General features: G+C 40.6%; 1 protein-coding gene across 17 annotated transcripts in view; it reads left to right on the plus strand.

Moving 5' to 3' along the window:
* Window positions 1-18,569, plus strand: part of NRXN1 (neurexin 1) — a 1,556,457-nt gene that overhangs the window by 1,528,358 nt on the left and 9,530 nt on the right. The gene's annotated exons all lie outside the window — the stretch shown is intronic.

Genomic DNA, 18,569 nt, shown 5'->3' on the forward strand with positions numbered 1-18,569 from the left:
AAACTCTACTCTATATTTAGGCCATATATTTTGGGACATTATAGCATATAATCGAAAGAAGCAGTATTCCCATTTTCTGCGCATGGATTGCAGGAAACTGCGCAAAATCTAGGCTATTACAGACAAATGCATGCGCGGATATCAATTGTGCTAATAATGCATATGATTCAACAGAGGTACAATGCATAAAGAAACCCTGGTTTGGCCATTTTAGAAACATGCTGAATTTAATTTGGCCTTATTAAGCCACAACTAGTGTTGGGCGAAACTCGTGTAATTTGCTTTTGTCTAATTATATGAAATGCCAGAAAAAGTATGTGAGATTGCGCTGACTAATGTTAAGAGCCTAACCCTTCATTTGACGCTCTTTTCTTAGCACAGAATGCACCATCAGGTCCAAAATGGCCCAAGGATGCATTTTGACCTAGGAATGTAGCGCTAAATGCAACTGAACTCATACAGCAGCAACCACTTGAGCTAACTAAGTACCTTGTTTCCGTGCTCCTGCAGTCAGATTTTTGTGCCAAATGACTAATAATTACACAAACAGGCATAATTGTTTAATTTTCGGTAATTTCACTTCAAAAGAATAATACAAAATTACCAAAAATAGCTCCGATGACTATGGTGTAATTAAAAATGTCCAAGCCCTAGTGTATTAGCCAAGGTGTATTATTGCAGGTTCAGTAAAGTCACAACGATGGTACCTCCAAAGGAGGATAGTCAAACATTCTCATAATAAAATGCATTTATGTATAGATTTTCCATCAACCCATCAAAGTCAAATACAAGGAACGATGAGCCATTGTGCAACTGCGCTAATCAAGATGTCATCGTGCATCAGATGCATAAAGGTCAAACAGATTTGTTTAAATGTTATACATTGTTCTTTTTACTTGAATGTGTGGTACAGTGCACACTTTAAATTCATATTTATATACTAAAATACAAAAAGCATTTCATTCTGTAAAGGGAGTTCAAGGACACGCCCCCTTTGTTTGAACTGCATCTATAAAAAAGATACCTTATTGAAGGCACAGAGCAGTCACCACAGTATTGCATGTTTTTGTTGAATGATTACATTTTGACGTTTTCTGCTCTGTTCACCCCAGCAGATGATGTATATCCAGACTTGTCTGTCTAATGTGATAAAAACAACAGGTGACTTGGTATAAACATCATACAGCACAGTCAAGTGTAAAATGGAAGTACCCGCGAAGCGGAAATCCTGTAAGCGTGCCTCAAATGCACAACGAGCTCACATAAGGCTCTGGGCATTCGGCTTCCATTTCATGTCTAAATTGCCATTGTTAATGTTACCATGCGTGGCAAACCACAGTCACAATGTAACTGAATAGGTTCTTTCTTGTGCTCTGCAACTTTTATTGTTCAGCATAAAATAAAATGCTTGGCAGATTTTCAGAGATGGTATTTAAAAGATTGGTATATGACAATATTGTCCCTGGACCTTGAGAAGTTTAACACAGCAGTCAATCAGCCTGCACAGGATATCATTTATGTTACATCTGCAGTTAGTGACCATAACATGTACATGGAGGTGAACATTCTGTCACAAGATCTGAATCCACATAAATGAGATGTTAGGGTCATAACACCCATGGAAGTGCCTGCCCGCCTATTGGGTAGATCAAAGCCGGTGTGAGCTTCTCATCCAAAATGGCCTTATGTGTTAGGCCATCAGCCAGTAGTGAAAAAGGAAAACCTATGTCTAATTGGTGCCAATTGAATAAGCTCAGAGTTGCTATAAAAGAGAAACACTCCTTCATTGATGAGCAATTCCTAGAATTGAGGCAACTGTGCTGCATTGTGATTAGCCTTGAACTTTCTGAATATTCAAAGGAAAACATGTGAGGTTTAGGCAAGACTGTAACATCTCCTATCCTCTACAAAGCCACACTCTTAGATATGACAGGAGTGTTACATGTTAATGTCTTTTTACTGGGCGTAACGCCCGCCTTTGGGCAAAACTGGATGAATGGGGTCTTTCTAAAAATATTGTTAAACTCAATTATAACTCTGTACAGTGACACATGGGTACAGCCATACAGGTTAAACTTGGCAAGGGCAGTGGGGTCGTGTCTATAATTAAAAGTAAAAGATGCCTCAAACAGGTGTGTGTCTTGACCACCTCTTTATTCAACCTCTATTTTGCCATCTTAGATCAACACCTAGCACAAGTGGAGTGTTTTCTAACAAGTCTGGCAGCGGATAAAATAGTCCATCTGTAATATGCTGATGATATATTGGTGCTAAACCAGACAACTGTCAGCCCACATAGTTCGATAAATACACTAGTTGTGTACATTAAGCCGCGAGGTCTGTAATGCCAATAAAACAAAGGTAATATGCTTGGTTGACCCAAAGAAAATAATCCTCTAATTGGTTCATGAAGAGCAAAAGCATAGAGTTTGTAACCTCTTAAAAATATCTTGGGATAATGATAGGGCGCAACTTGTCCTTCAAACAGTTCTTCGCAACAATATGGGCCAAAGCACGCACTCTATCGTTTGCATTCAACCAGCTGCAAAAGAAGATTAGCTGCCTGTCACACACCAACATCTGTTCACAGTAATGGCAGCGCAGCTCATACTGACGATCTCATGTGGCTTTGAAATTAGCCATAGAAAAGAGGCGGGTTTATTAAATCACTTACAATCACACGTTTAAAAAGCCATTTTCTGCCTGCCGAGGTCGGCCTCACAAGCTCAAGTATGACTGGAATTTTGACTGAGGAATCAAGGTCTGCAAAGAAGGACTGCATTTATACAGTCATGTCGGACTCTTCGTGCTTCTCAAAAAGGTTCCTTGAACAACTTGTGCTGACAGGAAATCGAGCTTTAAATTAGCAAACCTTGAAATAACTCCTGAGGGGTGTATTTGCAGTCATTAACCACAGCACTAGTTCTAAAGGAAGCCTAGGCCCTCTAGATGGAAAAAGAATCCGTCACTCGACTATGTACCTCCTCGTCCAAAGTCTTGTCACAGCTGCAAGATAGGAATATACTAGCTGCCTAACACCACACATTTACAGTGACATTCTCATCTCACCAGCTCAAGCCCCAAGCCTACTTAAAAAGTCATTATTCACCCATGCTAAAGCATCAGTTCATGTTGTTTAATATTGGCCAGTTAGAAATGAAAAATCTAATCCCATCCTGGAAGAGTTGGCTGACCACCTCAAGCTGCCTTCTATGTGGGTACAAACATGAATCACTAATTGACATCTTGCGCGCATGTCCAGCACTTTTAGTACCCTGAAGGTAGTTACTAAGTTCTGCTTTTTACAACAGTAAGTGTGCACCTGCGGGCAAGCTGTAATTTGTTGGTTGAGTGGAGACTCTATTGCCTTGGCGTGCCTGGAGGCTAAATATATGTGCCAGGGACAAACATTGCTCGGTGACTTCCTGCACCCAGGACCATCAGAAAAAACACTTCCTTAAAATCCAAATACTACAGTCTATTAGAGATCATCTGATTACTATTGCACTTTAACTAACAGCACCAGGAAATCCTTATGCTGGATTAATGCCCAATAGTTATGAGACAAATGCCGGGCTAATTTTTATTAGTTGGCTCATATATATTGATATGTACAAAGCACTTGCACTTTGGTATCCATATATTTTAACAACTTTTAATTTCAGAAATGCTAAAAAAAATTATATATTAGTTTTTTTCTTTTTCTTTAAAATCATGTATTCTTGATATCCTTTTAAATTGATTTTATTTTAATTATTCAATCAATAAAGTATAATAATAATTTTATGATTTCTGGGCACAATGCTCTGGGCAACTACTTATATAGGGCCATAATTTAAAACATTAAAAAAATATTACAAACAACACAGTGAGAGGTTACAATTAGTGCAATATTAATTCACCAACTTTTAAACTTGGAGTCGTGAAGATATGCAAATTGTCTTACCTCTATCTGATCAGCAAAATATTTTTTATTTCACTTGTTCGCTGACCTTTTTATTTATAAGAAAATATCTAAATAGTGTTAAAAACCCCAAACCACTAAACTACACCAGTATAGTTTAGTCAGTTAATTATAACTTGGGCCCGATTATGTACTACATATGAGCTCACATATAACCTTGCGGACTACGGTACTCATTAGTAATATGAACAATATTGCTCTTTAAACCTAATGAGTAATGTCCTCAGTGATATAAATTAACATATCATCAGTGATATAATATATGAGGTCATAAGCAGTGCATGATGGGGCACAATTTATAGTTAATTAACTAAACAGTAACTGGTATATGTCAGTATATTTTGAGTTTTTAACTTTAGTTCTCGTCTCATTTCAACACCTAACTATAACGCAATTTTAACCTTTGTTTTTTTTGGGTAAAATTCTGGGGGTTGTCATCATATTCTAAATCAGCCCATTGCCCAAGAATCCATGAATGCCCTACCCGCTGTACAGCGCTTCACAGTCAGACCCTGTTTCCAACTCTTTGCTGGCATGCCTCCCGTACTGCACACAACCTTTGGCCTTTGTGTTGGCCGCCAACCCTCGGTGAGCACATCCTCTGGCTATGTGCATGAGGGGATGGCCACTGGGCCTGTGCCCAATCCTTTGCCGCAACAGTCTGCAGGCACTCAACCACTGCACACAAGGTTATTTACCAATGTTTTTCCTATTTTAAAACTAGAGCGGTGTTAAGCAACTGAGAAGATTGGTATTGTGAGTAAACAAACGTGGAAAGGGGAAGCTGTACTTTTAGGGACATCTTCCTCTTTAATGATATTTAAACCCTTTAAAAAACACAGTACACCTCAAATAACTAAACACACATACCTCCTCCTACATTTGTAATCCATTGGTTTCATACCTGCACTAACATCTCAATGTTCTCAGAAATGCTCCTCAGGAAATGCTTTAAATTCAGCAAGTCTTATTCCAACCAAAATAACATTCAAGTGTGCCTCACTTTAATCTTGAATACAAAATGCAAGCACTGCAGTTGTTCATTATAACTATGAGAGTTGTGTGAAAGGCTGCTGCTGGTGTTGAAGTACCTGTTTAACTTTGCATTTGAGAATATTTTACTGACATGGATGGGGAAGAGATTTGACAATCTATAGAAAATGTTTCCTGATTTTAGCTTCCAAAAACACTAACCATAGTTAATTTCTATGACAAAAAGAAAGCCATAATTTCTTAATTTACTGCAGTATCCTCTGCAGGAAATGTTTTCAGTTTTACAGCTGTGGTTCCTTGAAAGCAGCATTCAGATGTGTCACACATTTGAAATTAATTAAGAAAGTTAGCACTCTAGTTTTTCATTTGAACACTGTGGTGAAGCTGCTGGAGAACACTGGGGAATCAAATGACAGGCAGCTGTTACTGCTGTTGGAAGTATCTGTTTCACTGAGCATAACCCACTTTGTTTCTGACATCAATCAGGAAGATATTAGGAATGTATAGAAAACGTTTCCTCATTTTAGCTTTCTAGAGCACTCATATTATTTCTATGACAGATTGAACTGCCTCTTTCTGGTAATTTCTGAAGGAAATGCTTTCAGTTTTATAGCTCTGATTCCATCACAATGGCATTCAAAAGTGTCACACTTTTGTCATAAATACACAATGTTATGACTCTATTTTTTCATTTGAACACTGTGGTAAAGCTGCCATAGAAGAATGGGAAATTAACTGTCAGGCTGGTCCTGATGTTGGAAGCACATGTTTCACTCAGCATACCAGATGTTTTTTCTGACATTGATCAAGAAGATGTTCGAGAATGTATAGAAGATGTGTTCCCATTTTAGAATTCTAGAGCACTAGTATCATCTGTAGTAAATGCTTTCAGATTCATAGCTTTGATTCCATCAAGATGGTGTTCAGGTATACCACACTTTTGTTACAAATACAGAATGGTAGTTCTCTAGTTGATTATTATAAGATTGTGGAGACGCTGCAGTAAAACATGATGACATCAATTGATAGACAGCTGCTGCTGTTGGACTCACATGTTTTACTCAGAATATCAGACTTTCTTTTCACATAGCTAAGGAAGACAATAGGACCTTCATTATGTCGACTTGAAGGCTATTCTATCTCTGGAACCAACAGAAACCTGTGATGGCCTGACAGAGTAAGGGTCATTGGAGGTTTGGTCATGTGTCCACCAACTTGATTTAGAGTAGGGGAATACATGACCAGTTTTAACTGACCATCACTGCCAGGTAAAACCTTGTGGTAAGAGGCAAAGAAAATTGCAGAATGCCACCTCCCCCCCCTCCCCTATCATGGGAGAAAATGTCCATGAAGAGGGGGATATTGTTCTTTTTCTTATTTTTCAAAATAAAATCACACTTGGGGATTTCATTTTGGGAACGAGAAAAAACATTGTAGGTTTATTGTGCTGCTTTTTCACGTTGATGAAGCCATCCGTCAAACCTATAATGCATTGACAGGAACCACCATGACGGCAGTCCCTGTCATTGGCAGAGATGTCCTCTAGGCCTGTGGCCATCTCAGAATTTAGCATGGGGACTCCTTCAGAGCAACAGAGTGCTTTCTCTGTTGCCTTGAAAAAGCAAAACCTTATCTGGCAAACTCTAATTTGGCCTGATAGTCTTAAAAGTACATGTCCAAAACCTTCATCAGGACAAGGCAGTTTGCTGCGGCCAAGGAGGCTCCAGGAGGTCGAATAGGGAATGAAAACTGTGCTGGTAAAGTTGTTTGCTTTAAGCAGAAAAGTTCAGAGTAGGAGAAATTACAGATAGAGAGTTCCACACCACTTAAGTTTTGCTTCTGTGATCTGGGCTAACCATTTTAGCTCCGATCAACTCAAAATTATGTGAGTATGTGTAATTGCATAAGTAGCAGTCATTTTGTATCAGAATTGTAACAAGAAATTTTCAAAATTTCTCTGATTACTCAAGAGTAATTAAGATTTCACCCAGGCCTAGTTTATATGTGTCAAAAGGGTTGATGTTGACAGGACAAATTGCAGTTTTTACACTGCTAAAGTAATACTACAGCTGTAGGCCTGATACCATGTCTTCCTTTGTCACATTCAAATTCACAAAGTTTGGTTGGTGTAGCTGATGGAACGAGCAAGCATTACTAGATTATCATTTGTTATATTTTATAGCCACGCTGTGTGGATTGTAGAATTTTCACAGTAGTTCTTAATTTCTACAGTTTGATTAAGGTCAGTAGAAAGATGATCCGATGTCTCAGAATAAATGGATCAGGGTCAGGGCGATCTATATCCATTAAAAGTTTTCACTATAACTTATCTTCTAGCTTTTGAAAGTCTGACATTTTTTAAGCATTGGAGGCATATATGTTGCCTAAATCCTCAATGATAATTCTATCTAACTGATAAATAGAGATTCATGACCATAATAAATTGCGTTTAATCAAGTCTCCATCTCCAAAAATATTATAATTGGTTACCGGCTAATATGAACTGATTGGAACTTCCCAAAATATAAATATTGGTATAAAATAATGGGTATAGCAGCGTAAAAACAGAAAGGCTATGTAAGATTGCAATAGCGTGTTTTGCTAGAGTAGATGATGTTAGTACAGGGTGATATATTTCAAATTACATTTAGTAAGAGGATAGACAACAGTAAATCAAAAAGATAGAAATATAATTCAGTTCAAGTGCAGAAGTCCGCAAGCTTTGATCCAGGGATGATGGAACCCTTATCTCCTGAGAAACAGAATCACGTTTTTACAAAATGGACAGCATTAACGGAATGACATACTGGATTGATTGATAGAAAAAGCTCAGTGGTAGCCTGGACAACCATGCCTGAATCTTTCAAAGAACTGATCAGAGTGAAAATATAGAAACACCATTGCTACATACAAAAGTATGACTTCTGTTTTCACAGAAGACAATGTTTGCTTTTCCTGGCGTCCTCTGAAAACGCCGTGAATCACTTTCCCCTGGGTGATCATATTTTCCTTTCATACCAGACATTTTTTATTTTGGCTGTTGCTTGAATAAAAGTGTGCTCTTTTTGCCTTTGCACAATCTTCTGTGATTCTTCATTCGAGATTGCAGAAGAAAATACAAGTAGGCAAATGCAATAAAACAAGCCAGGACAAGGTTAACTGGTCTATGTTTAATGGGCTGATGCATGGAAATTCAGCGTTAACACATTAAAGTCAGACTCATCTAAGAGACAAAGGGCAGTCTGTTTTGATGGACCCCATGCCTTAAAACAGTCCTCTTTCTGTTTTTCTGTGAATTGACTGTCAGGCGGCAGGGTGCCTTCGTTAAATCTTTCTATCATTTCTTTTATATAGAAAGAAATGAAGAACTACAAAGAAGGGACTCTTGCCTCCCATGCTTCATTTCACATAAAAACAGAAAGAAGCTGTGGAGGCCGCAGTACAGAATGCACTTTTTAAAAAAGGAATAACTCATGAAAATCAGGAAGGAAGGCTCGTACACAGCTCTGTGTAAGGTGCTGTGGGACTGGGAGTTCAAGAAGAGTGTGAGGGAATGTAGTGAGGGAGGCTGAAGTGATGTAGGGGCGAAAGGTGCAGGAGATGAGGTGTGGGAAAGTAATGGCATAGAAAGGAACCAGAGGAAAGCAGAAGCAATGGAGGGGCGGAAATGGGCAGAAGGCGAATAGCAAGAAGCAAAACATGCACAACAGAACGAGGAGCAACAAATGAGAGTGAAGGACAGTGACACCTGGAGTGACTCACAATATAGGACAAAGAGGAGCATGACACTCATGAAAGAGGGAGCAGAAGTGGAATGAAAACAAGTAATAACATACTGGTGAGGGGTGGGAGAAAGCAAACAAAGTGGACCTGGGGGGAGGGGTCAGTCATTGAGAAGCCAAGAAGGAGGCTCGTAGTTGTAAAATAATCCCTGAAGGTGTTCGATACATTCACTCAATTGGAGGTGCAGTGATGGAGCCAGTAGTATTGGGTGGAAGAAAAATACTCTTCGTTGCTCTACTAGTGCATGATTAACATAGTCTCTTGTGAATTACTGAAAAAGATTGCTCAAAGAAAGCTACTGTTTGACGGAGGCGGACCCAATGCCTACTGGAAGCATACATACTTGAGAAAGTAGGTATTTTGACAGATATCAAACCCCAGGCCTAATGAAAGTTCAAAAAAGTTTATAAAGTGCAGTTGTGTAGTTCCATCATGACTGTCGTAAAGTATTCAATAGCAGTACTGTGTGAATTTATGTTAGTCCGCAGTGTAAGCACACCCTTACTTCTCTTGACTTGTGTATCATTTTCGATTAAGCAAGGTGGTTGATTGACCTTGTATTCATTTTGCATTAAAATGATGATCAGCAGGTAACCAAAATCAATGCAACTCTTCTGTCACATTACTTAAAACTTGACTTCATTGTTCAACCAAAAACGTTTAAAGCTTTAGCAAACTGGGCAAGTGCCCACAGTACCCCCTTTTCCAGGAGCCCACTGCTAAAGAAATCTTTCTCCTAGTTTCCCACACCTTTGTCGACTTCTCTATCAAACATCTCTATGCTTATCTTTCCCTCTGATTTTCCATGCCATGTGTCATTTTAAGGAATTTTGGCATCCCAGGAAAAACACGTTTAGCTTTTTTTTTTAGCTCATATTTAAGTATAGTTCAATATTGCTTGGTATCATTTAGACTTGAATTGGCAGAATATAGATAATACAATTTAAATTTATTCCAAACAGGGGGCTCCAAACTATTCCTTTACCAGGCCCCCAATAAACCTTAAGATGACACTGTCTATCAGTTTGCAATCACTGGCAAATTATTATTCATATGGATAGATAGAGCAGGCTGGCATGAAATAGAGGAACACAGGCCCGTTAACACTACTGCTGGAACAAGTCGTCCCAATATCATTCTCCTCAAATAAGGGGCACAGAGGCACTGAACCAACTTTTTCACAAATGATGTAACGTGCTTGTCGGAAGGTTGGCTGCTTCTCATCCTAACTAGCTGGCATTGTATTCTCATTAAAATATGTACTGACTCAGGCACTGAAAAGCTTCATCAGTGTAAAAATGGTTTTGCATACTCAGCTGTGTTTAATTTATGAAAAAATGCGCTCAGAACAAATATAAAGAAATGGTGCTCCTTTAAAGAGTGCAACTTCAATGGTACATGGGTACTACAGACTTTGCTCGAACTGCTATGATTCTGTGGATCCGATAATCCTTAAAATTACAGAATGGTGTGATGTCATTACCTTTGAACTGCTATGATTCTGTGGATCCGATAATCCTTAAAAATGCAGAATGGTGTGATGTCATTACCTTCGAACTGCTATGATTCTGTGGATCCGATAATCCTTAAAAATGCAGAATGGTGTGATGTCATTACCTTTTAACTGCTATGATTCTGTGGATCCGATAATCCTTAAAATTGCAGAATGGTGTGATGTCATTACCTTCGAACTGCTATGATTCTGTGGATCCGATAATCCTTAAAATTGCAGAATGGTGTGATGTCATTACCTTCGAACTGCTATGATTCTGTGGATCCGATAATCCTTAAAATTGCAGAATGGTGTGATGTCATTACCTTCGAACTGCTATGATTCTGTGGATCCGATAATTGTTGAAATTGCAGAATGGTGTGATGTCATTAACTTCGAACTGCTATGATTCTGGGGATCCGATAATCCTTAAAATTGCAGAATGGTGTGATGTCATTACCTTCGAACTGCTATGATTCTGGGGATCCGATAATCCTTAAAAATGCAGAATGGTGTGATGTCATTACCTTTGAACTGCTATGATTCTGTGGGTCCGATAATCCTTAAAAATGCAGAATGGTGTGATGTCATTACCACATGCGCCTGCATTGACAGATACCTACCAAAAGCGCCTACATCATAAATTCATGATTTTTTTTCTTTTACGATACTAAAATATTGGCATTCAGCTTAATGATTGATGTGACCACTGTACCCCAAAATTGACTTCAGATGCACAGGTCAAATTCAAGGGGCAGTTTATTGTGCATTCTGGGCCAGGGCTGGAATCATCACACAGCATAGAGGACCCAGTACAGTAAAGACCAAGGGACTCAATTTAGGGGTGGTTGGAATGGGGATTCACTTTACGTTGTAGGTTATACACAACCTTTCTCCACTCCTGTATTCACCTGCTTACTTTTTTTCTGCAAATGTCTTTCTCTGTGCCTGTTTTTTGTCCCAAAACGTGCAAAGAGTGCATGTATTTGGCTCAACCTGCACTTAAGGATACCCCAACGTTCTTCTTCTTTTTGTCCATTAATAAAGCTGGTTGGGTTGCTTTTTTAGTTCTTGCAAGACAGAATTAAGTAGATTAAATAGCGTGTATACCTGCTTCTAAAAAATATAATTCCAGTTGTGGCTGTTTACATCTGCAGAGTGAGCAGCGCAAATTGGCAAGGACCTCTGTTCACGTGCTTCTTTTCCATCCATCATGTTGAACGCGCTGGAAGGTGAGATGTTTAAAAAGGCTGATTTAATGTCAGTTCCCAAGCGCTGGTGGAGTTAACTGCTCCAATTGTCATCCCCTGGCATTAACGGCAAGTCGGTATTGGAAACGGGGAGGCATCTCTTACCCATTTAGCAGCATTTTCATCTATAACCAGAGAATAATAACATTTAAGTGCATAATGTCCTGCACGGCAGAACTCGGACTTTAAGTGAGCATTGTCTGCAAGTGTTCCACAGACATGGCTAGCAATTTAAAATCAATGCAATTTAATCCGTTGCGGGAGGAGAAAAGAAAGGCTGATCAGAAATTCATAATGAGGAAAAATTCAATAAGCACGGCTTGCAATTTGTTTTCACAAAGAAGCTCTATAGACTGAATAACGGGCAAACTCTGTCACTTGAATGATGTGTTGTGAGCCCTTTACATTCTTATGTTCCATCTGTGGCTCACTCAGAAATTCCGCTTCCTATTTTTCCCCTCAATGTGCAGTATTCGTTAAGCTAATGAGTATGCTTTGCAAACGTTCTAAAAGAATGTGCAAACGTCATCAATCCATTATAAATATTATTATTACTAATAATGATTGTGGATTGATTATTACAGCCCAATATTTTGTGGTTGGAAATTTGCCGTTTCTGCAGGGTCACCCCAGATTTTTCCTTCTGTTGTTAAACCTATGTTTTTGTTGGCCCTAGGACCAGTGCTAAAATGCTTGTGTCCTACCTTTAAAAAAGGTTAAAATTCGTAAATACCTTATTGACACCCTTAATGTACTTATAAGTCCCTAGTGTTTGGAAGGGTGGGTGGAATATTTCGTTCTGCCTGGTGAATTGGCAGAATTATGGTGACTTCGCATTACTCTTGTAATGCAGAGTTGCAGACAAATTCCACATATCGCTGTGTGGCGGAAATGTTTCTTATGCCTGGCTCCAGAACAGTAAGTTGGTAAGCATGAGCAAGATTTGGCATCCACTAGTGCGATTTCTAATTGGTAGAAGGACATGCAGGGAGACTCAGGTGGTTGCTACCGTTCATGGTTGAAAGGCTGCTGCTCAATGGCCGTCCTCTGGTGCACCGCGTAGTGCGTTCACACTGGTTTTCAGCACAGAACGTGCTGCCAGTGCAAAAACATAGTGCGAGCAGCACGACCTGCCCATTTCAACCCATTGGTTGAACTTTGTGGCATCTCCCAGGGTTTTTATGTAACTCCACGAAATTCTGCAGAGTCAAATTACGCGAGTTCTGTCCACCCTTAGTATATGGTACTACCTGTACACAGAGCCTGTAAATTAAATGCTGGTAGGAGTCTGCAGCGAACATTGTGCCACCCACTAAAGTCGCATTTCAAAATGTCTCCAGGCCTGCCAATTCAGCCGGCGTGAGCAACTTTAGACTGACAACTCGACCTGCCCAAATACATATTTTACAAGGCTTAAACCTTCATTTTTAATGCTTTTAAGTCACAATTAAGGTTTTCCCTAAGTATCCAACGGGCAAGCTGCATGGCATTGAAAAATAGAACATATATGTTTAATGTTTGACATGCCTTGGCTGTAAAAACCTTCAAAGTAATTTTTTCACTGTGGCAAAGGTGGCTCTCCCACAAGCTAACACTGATTTACACTATCATATTAAATGAGGGCTAAATTCAGTTACGGAGTAGCTTGAAAACGGGTTCCAAGACTCATTTTAACAGTCATTTAAAATTCAAGTTATTGTGAAGTCAGATTTAAATTGCTATTTTGAAAATTACACTTTTATTTTTTTCATTAATTTGCTTAAACACTATAAGGTTTTTCTGCCAGTGTCCATATGTGACCTGACCCCTAATGACTGCCCTGAGGTGAGATGAGTATTGTTACCAGACAGTGGACAGCTGTCTCTGGTTGAGAGTTTGGAAATTCTTCCCTTGACAGGATGACCTAGGGAGCTGTCCTTAGCCCTTCGAGCTACAAAGTAGCCTACCTTGTCACTGAAAGCTCATCCCTAGGCATGCCTCCTCTTTGTCTCTCTAGCCCGTCTGGCACCAAACCCATATGGGATAGATGAACTGACCAGAACTGGTTTATGGGGTGGAAAAGAAGGCTTGCCCTCCACCCACAGGCTGGCACTAGGCATAAAGGTAGACCCCCACATACCTCTCCACAGAACATTCCTGGACCTGTGGAGGGTTAGGAGAAGGACTGCTCAGTCATCCGAAAAACCTGAAGGAAGAATGGACTTGTGTGCCTTAAACCCAAGACCCAAGAATTGACTCCAAGGGTCAGTTGGCTGACCTTTTGTTTAAGCTACAGGGACACAACAGGCTTCCTGAGGCCCTTTCTGTGCAACAGCCTACCCGACTAGTACCAACCTGGCATGCAGCCACGGCCCGTGAAGGGAGTTCCGGTGGGGCAGAGAGGCGGTGCGGGGAGGGGCAGGGTGGGGGGTGCTAAAAACCAGAATATGGATAATTGGAGGTAAGTAAACAATTTAATTAATAAAACAAATTTGGTAGCGCGCACTGCATCGCATTTTGCGATGCAGGCCGCGCTGCGAAATTCGTTTTATTTATTAAATTAAACCGTTCCGTCGTGTTTCCATAGGCCCAATGGAACGTTCAGCACAGCGCAGGAATTTGCGTCGCGCTGAACGGGTTAAAGTGTACTCTTTCTGCTCCTAAACAGCAAAAGCTGTGACTCAGAAACTTTTTACCAACTTTCTGCCTGAAAAATTGGAAGAGACTAGGATCACAGTCAAAGCTGAAGCTGTAGAAACACTGGTCAGCTTCAGCTTGCTGCTTTGTCCCGCTTAAGGAGATCTGACCTCCAGAACATTTTCCAAGTCCGATCATAGAGGGCTTCATCTGGACTGATGCTGAGCAGCAACCCATCAAGGCCTTCCTGGGCCCAGACTTCCTAGCTTTCCCACCTTCATCGACGACCTCATCAGGAACCTGTTCTTCAGCAACCCCCAGTCACTGAACCATGATTTGGATCCAACTTGCAGCTTGCCTCACCGACAAATCGATGACTATTATTTCTCCCCAAAATAAATGTTCAGTCTCAGTATCCAGATAAAGGAGGATAGGGGTGTGTGAATTTTCTTTTAGCAACATAATCCAATATTTCCCAAAATTATGTAAAATTACAAATATTACACGGCATGTACTTGGTTGGTAAACTCCGCATATAAAAATAATGTGAAACACCAACAGAAGATGGATTTTAGCAGGCCACAGCAGTCATTAAGTTTTGCATATTTTGGGGCCAAACATTTCACAAAATAGTGCTATTACCAAATAGAAAAAAGTTGCAAAATTCCCATAACTCAAAGTAAGTAAGCTTTGTGAGATTTAGCCCGCATATTAAATATTTCACCCAGGCTAATAGAGAGTTACATTTACCAAACCATTTTATAACAGCTACCGGTCAGGAAAGTCAAAGGACACCATAGCCTTCACAGGAGTCTGGCATTCACATAAGTCATTGAGTTTTTTTTATTTGCATAGGCTGATGAATAATGCTTCTAAAGGCTGAAGAATGACTAGGCAGGTACTTTATCACTGATCTCATTATCAGAGCCGGACTGGTATTGCAAACCAGCCCTGGCAATTACATCCGACCGGCCCCAGAGGGAGAGGGACTGGGGGGGGATTGGGCAGACATAATTGCTGGGCTGGAACACTGCTGCTGCCCTGCTGCTGCACTTCTGTTGCAAAGGGACGATTTTGCAGCACTGCTGCAAAACTTGCCCCCAGCAACAAAAACAGACCACACCGGTACAAAACCGGCCTCCACACTTCCGGCCCGGTGCCCGTACGGCCAGTCCAGCCCTGTATACTAGACACACTGAAGAACCTCAGACAAAGGGGATTTATTCCATGAGAAACTGATCAATGTTCTCATAGTGTGATGGCTTCATAATAACAATTTCTTTCTTTTTAACAAGATGAATTTTTAACCTTCTAAGGGGCTTTGAAGTTAGTCTTTACATATGTTGGATTTGGAGAGTACCAATATGATAGGCATGGATCCCAATGGCCTACTTGTGTGTTCTTTTCACATATATATCAGAAAGCCTGAGATCGGAGTTTGAGGTTATATTTGTTTATGTAGATATACTCATGCCACAAGCAAACTGTGAAGGGGTGAAAAACTAACACTGTAGCAGAATTCCTGATGTTAACTCTAGAAAGGAAAAGTGAACACAAATGTGACTTGTGCAGTACTATCAGCTGGGTGGTGTGATCCATGCAGTTTTAAACAAATGATGTGCTTAGGAGTATCTTGGATGAGTTATACAACTGACTACTGACGTATGCTATTGAAAGGATAATATAGTGAGTATGAAATGCTCAGCTTCTAGATTAGATGAACGTCCAAAGCCTGTTGCCCTTCTGAAATAGGGTGATTGCCTTGAGCCATACCATGAACAATGTGAGAATGGGCAGACACCTGGTTGAAACCGTGGTTCTGTGATATTTTGTCCAATTAGTAAAGTGCCCACTTGTCCCTTGTGATTAGGGCTGATTCCTGTATTGTATTTTTCATCTGTTTGCACACATTTTATGAAGTTGTTCCTAACCAGGGCCAGACTAGCCATAGAGGGCATTTTCCCAGTGGGCTGGAAAGCTGGGATTTGTACCAGAGGGGGCCTGTTTTGTTACTGGGGGCCATTTTGCAGCAGCACCCCCCTAAGCTCCTGGGGCCGGTTGAGCATCAATCTGCCAGGGGCTGGTTGCTGTTCCCAGTACGGCCGTGTTTCTAACAGATATATCTTGCTCATTTTACAATATGCCCACTGGCAACATCCTCATAAACTGTGCACTAACTGATGAAAATGTAGTCTGTGCATCTGTGCTTATCTAAACAGAGGGCTGATAAATATGCTCATAAATCACAGCAACACAGCTGCATCTGGTCAAATAGTCTCGAATCATGTGCACAAACCAATTTTTGCTATGGCTTATATTGTCCATGATACGCCCATGGTTGTTCTTTCAAGCAAGGTCGAGCTAAGGTATTAAAGGTATTCAGTTACACTTCTTATTTTCTGGCTCCACAGTGATTTTGTGGCATCGGTTACACTGAAACTACTCATAGAGCATAGGAGTGGTATGTAAAAATATGACAAGTGCATAGACAATACCAGCTTTACTCTTATCAAACAGCAAGCCAAGGATAAAACATGTAATTCATGGTTTAATTTAGGGTTTGGTAGCTGGTTTACTCCATCACAAACGTGACAGTTATCCCATCCTTTTTATTACACACGCATTATATCCAATGGCACCAGTAGGAGGGCGAACTGTAATCCATTACGTTTGTTACGGAAAAACATGTCTGTCACTCTCTAAATCAGGTTCATAGTCTTCTTATGTCTGAAAATTCTCCCAAATAACCTAGACTAGCTAAGATAAGCTAATCACTGCAGAGCTCGTAGGTCTTTCTATTGTGGCTGAGCCCATTCACATGCAGGCACGATGCAAGAGGCCTTGCATTTAGGTTCTTCCACATAGTACACATACAGGATGAACAGCAGTAGTACAAAAACAGATTTCCTCACATACAGTACAAGTACAGAACTGGATGCAGCTTTGGAAGATTCCTAACATTGCACAGAAGAGCCAGGGCACTCACAGTTTGAAATTGCCCCCACACTCACACCAAATAGAGCACTGCCTGCTGTAGCGCAGGTTTACTTCACAAGCAGAAAGGAAACAGCACACTGAACAGTATTGCACACTTCCCAATTACACAGACCAAGTACAAGAACTTTGTTCTGCATTCTGTCCATCAATTGTTCTTTTTGCATTTGTCACCCCGAGTGGAACGGGTACGCCCAGGCGTGGGTCCCGTGCTCTCCATGCCATTGGAGTCAAGCTATCCTGGCTGATGAAGGGTGAAGCCCCGAAACCGTTCCTAGAATGCTTGTTTCCAGTCCAGGGAGGACCTGGCCTGGCAGTTCAGGCGGGACTGTTCCCATTGGGCACAGGGTGACAGCTGATTTGCATATGGCTGGGATCAAACTGGAATGGCCTGGGGAGCAAAAAAACGATTGATTTCGGCCCAGATCTCTTTACTGGTGTGAATCTATGACATTGTTCTGCATTCTGTCCATCAATTGTTCTTTTTGCAAGTACAGCACCAGTGCAAGCTTCCCTAGTACGCAAAACAAGTACAGCAGCTCAGATATTGGAGCTGATCTGGCACTGCCAGTGAGTAGCCGCTGGGGGCATTAGAGTGCACCTGTTGATTGACTCATTATGGAAGGAGATAACCGCACACCTCATTTGCAAAGCCAGTGGTGACCCGACTCAAAGCTTTAACGAACACGCCTGTCAGATGAGAGTAGCTGATTAGCGTGACAGATGTCACCCTGTGGTGATGCAGAATTTCACACACAATGACTTACCCTATTTCGAAATATGTGGCATTTTGCTGGACTGGGAGGAACTTGACTCCATACGTGTCTTCAAAAGTCAAAGGAAATAATGGTACTTTCCTCTAAATGCCATGCGTTTGAAGGACGGCCCTTTTACACCATGGCAACCCTCAAAATAAACGTTGTTGACCCAAAGCCCACTCTCTATAGTAGTTCTTATAAGTACTTTAAAAAAAAGTTTTCGGAAAGACGAGGTATTTCTGAAAGAAACAGTTGTTTTGCTCAGGACTTAAAATGAATAAGTCAGGATTCCAGGCTGCTCGCCCTGTTTCCAGGCTCCTCGCGGACGCATTAGCATTCTTCAACATGCATTTCTATTTCAGCAATTGGAATAATGAGCACACATACACCAAATATGAATGTCAAACATGAATAGGTGGCCTTTTTATTACAAAAAAGAAAAACCCACAAACTGTTTTCAAAATAAAATGTCCCCAGCTATAATTCGATCCGAAAATGTCACAATGACATCAAGCTAGCCGTTGTTTCTGAAGACTGAAGGAGTGAGATGGTGAGATAATTGTGAAAGTGTTCCATTAGGTGGTGACACGCCAGCAGGTGAGGCCTGGGGTTTGAGCACCATTTCAAGAGTAGCCGTGTTTCGATTACTGGCCTCAAAGAAGAGCGTAACTTTTTCTAACTTAGGCAAGCTGAGATGTCAAGGCAGTGAACGTTAATTG

This window comes from Lissotriton vulgaris, chromosome 6 (genome assembly GCF_964263255.1).
Source record: "Lissotriton vulgaris chromosome 6, aLisVul1.2, whole genome shotgun sequence".
Taxonomy (NCBI): Eukaryota; Metazoa; Chordata; class Amphibia; order Caudata; family Salamandridae; genus Lissotriton; species Lissotriton vulgaris.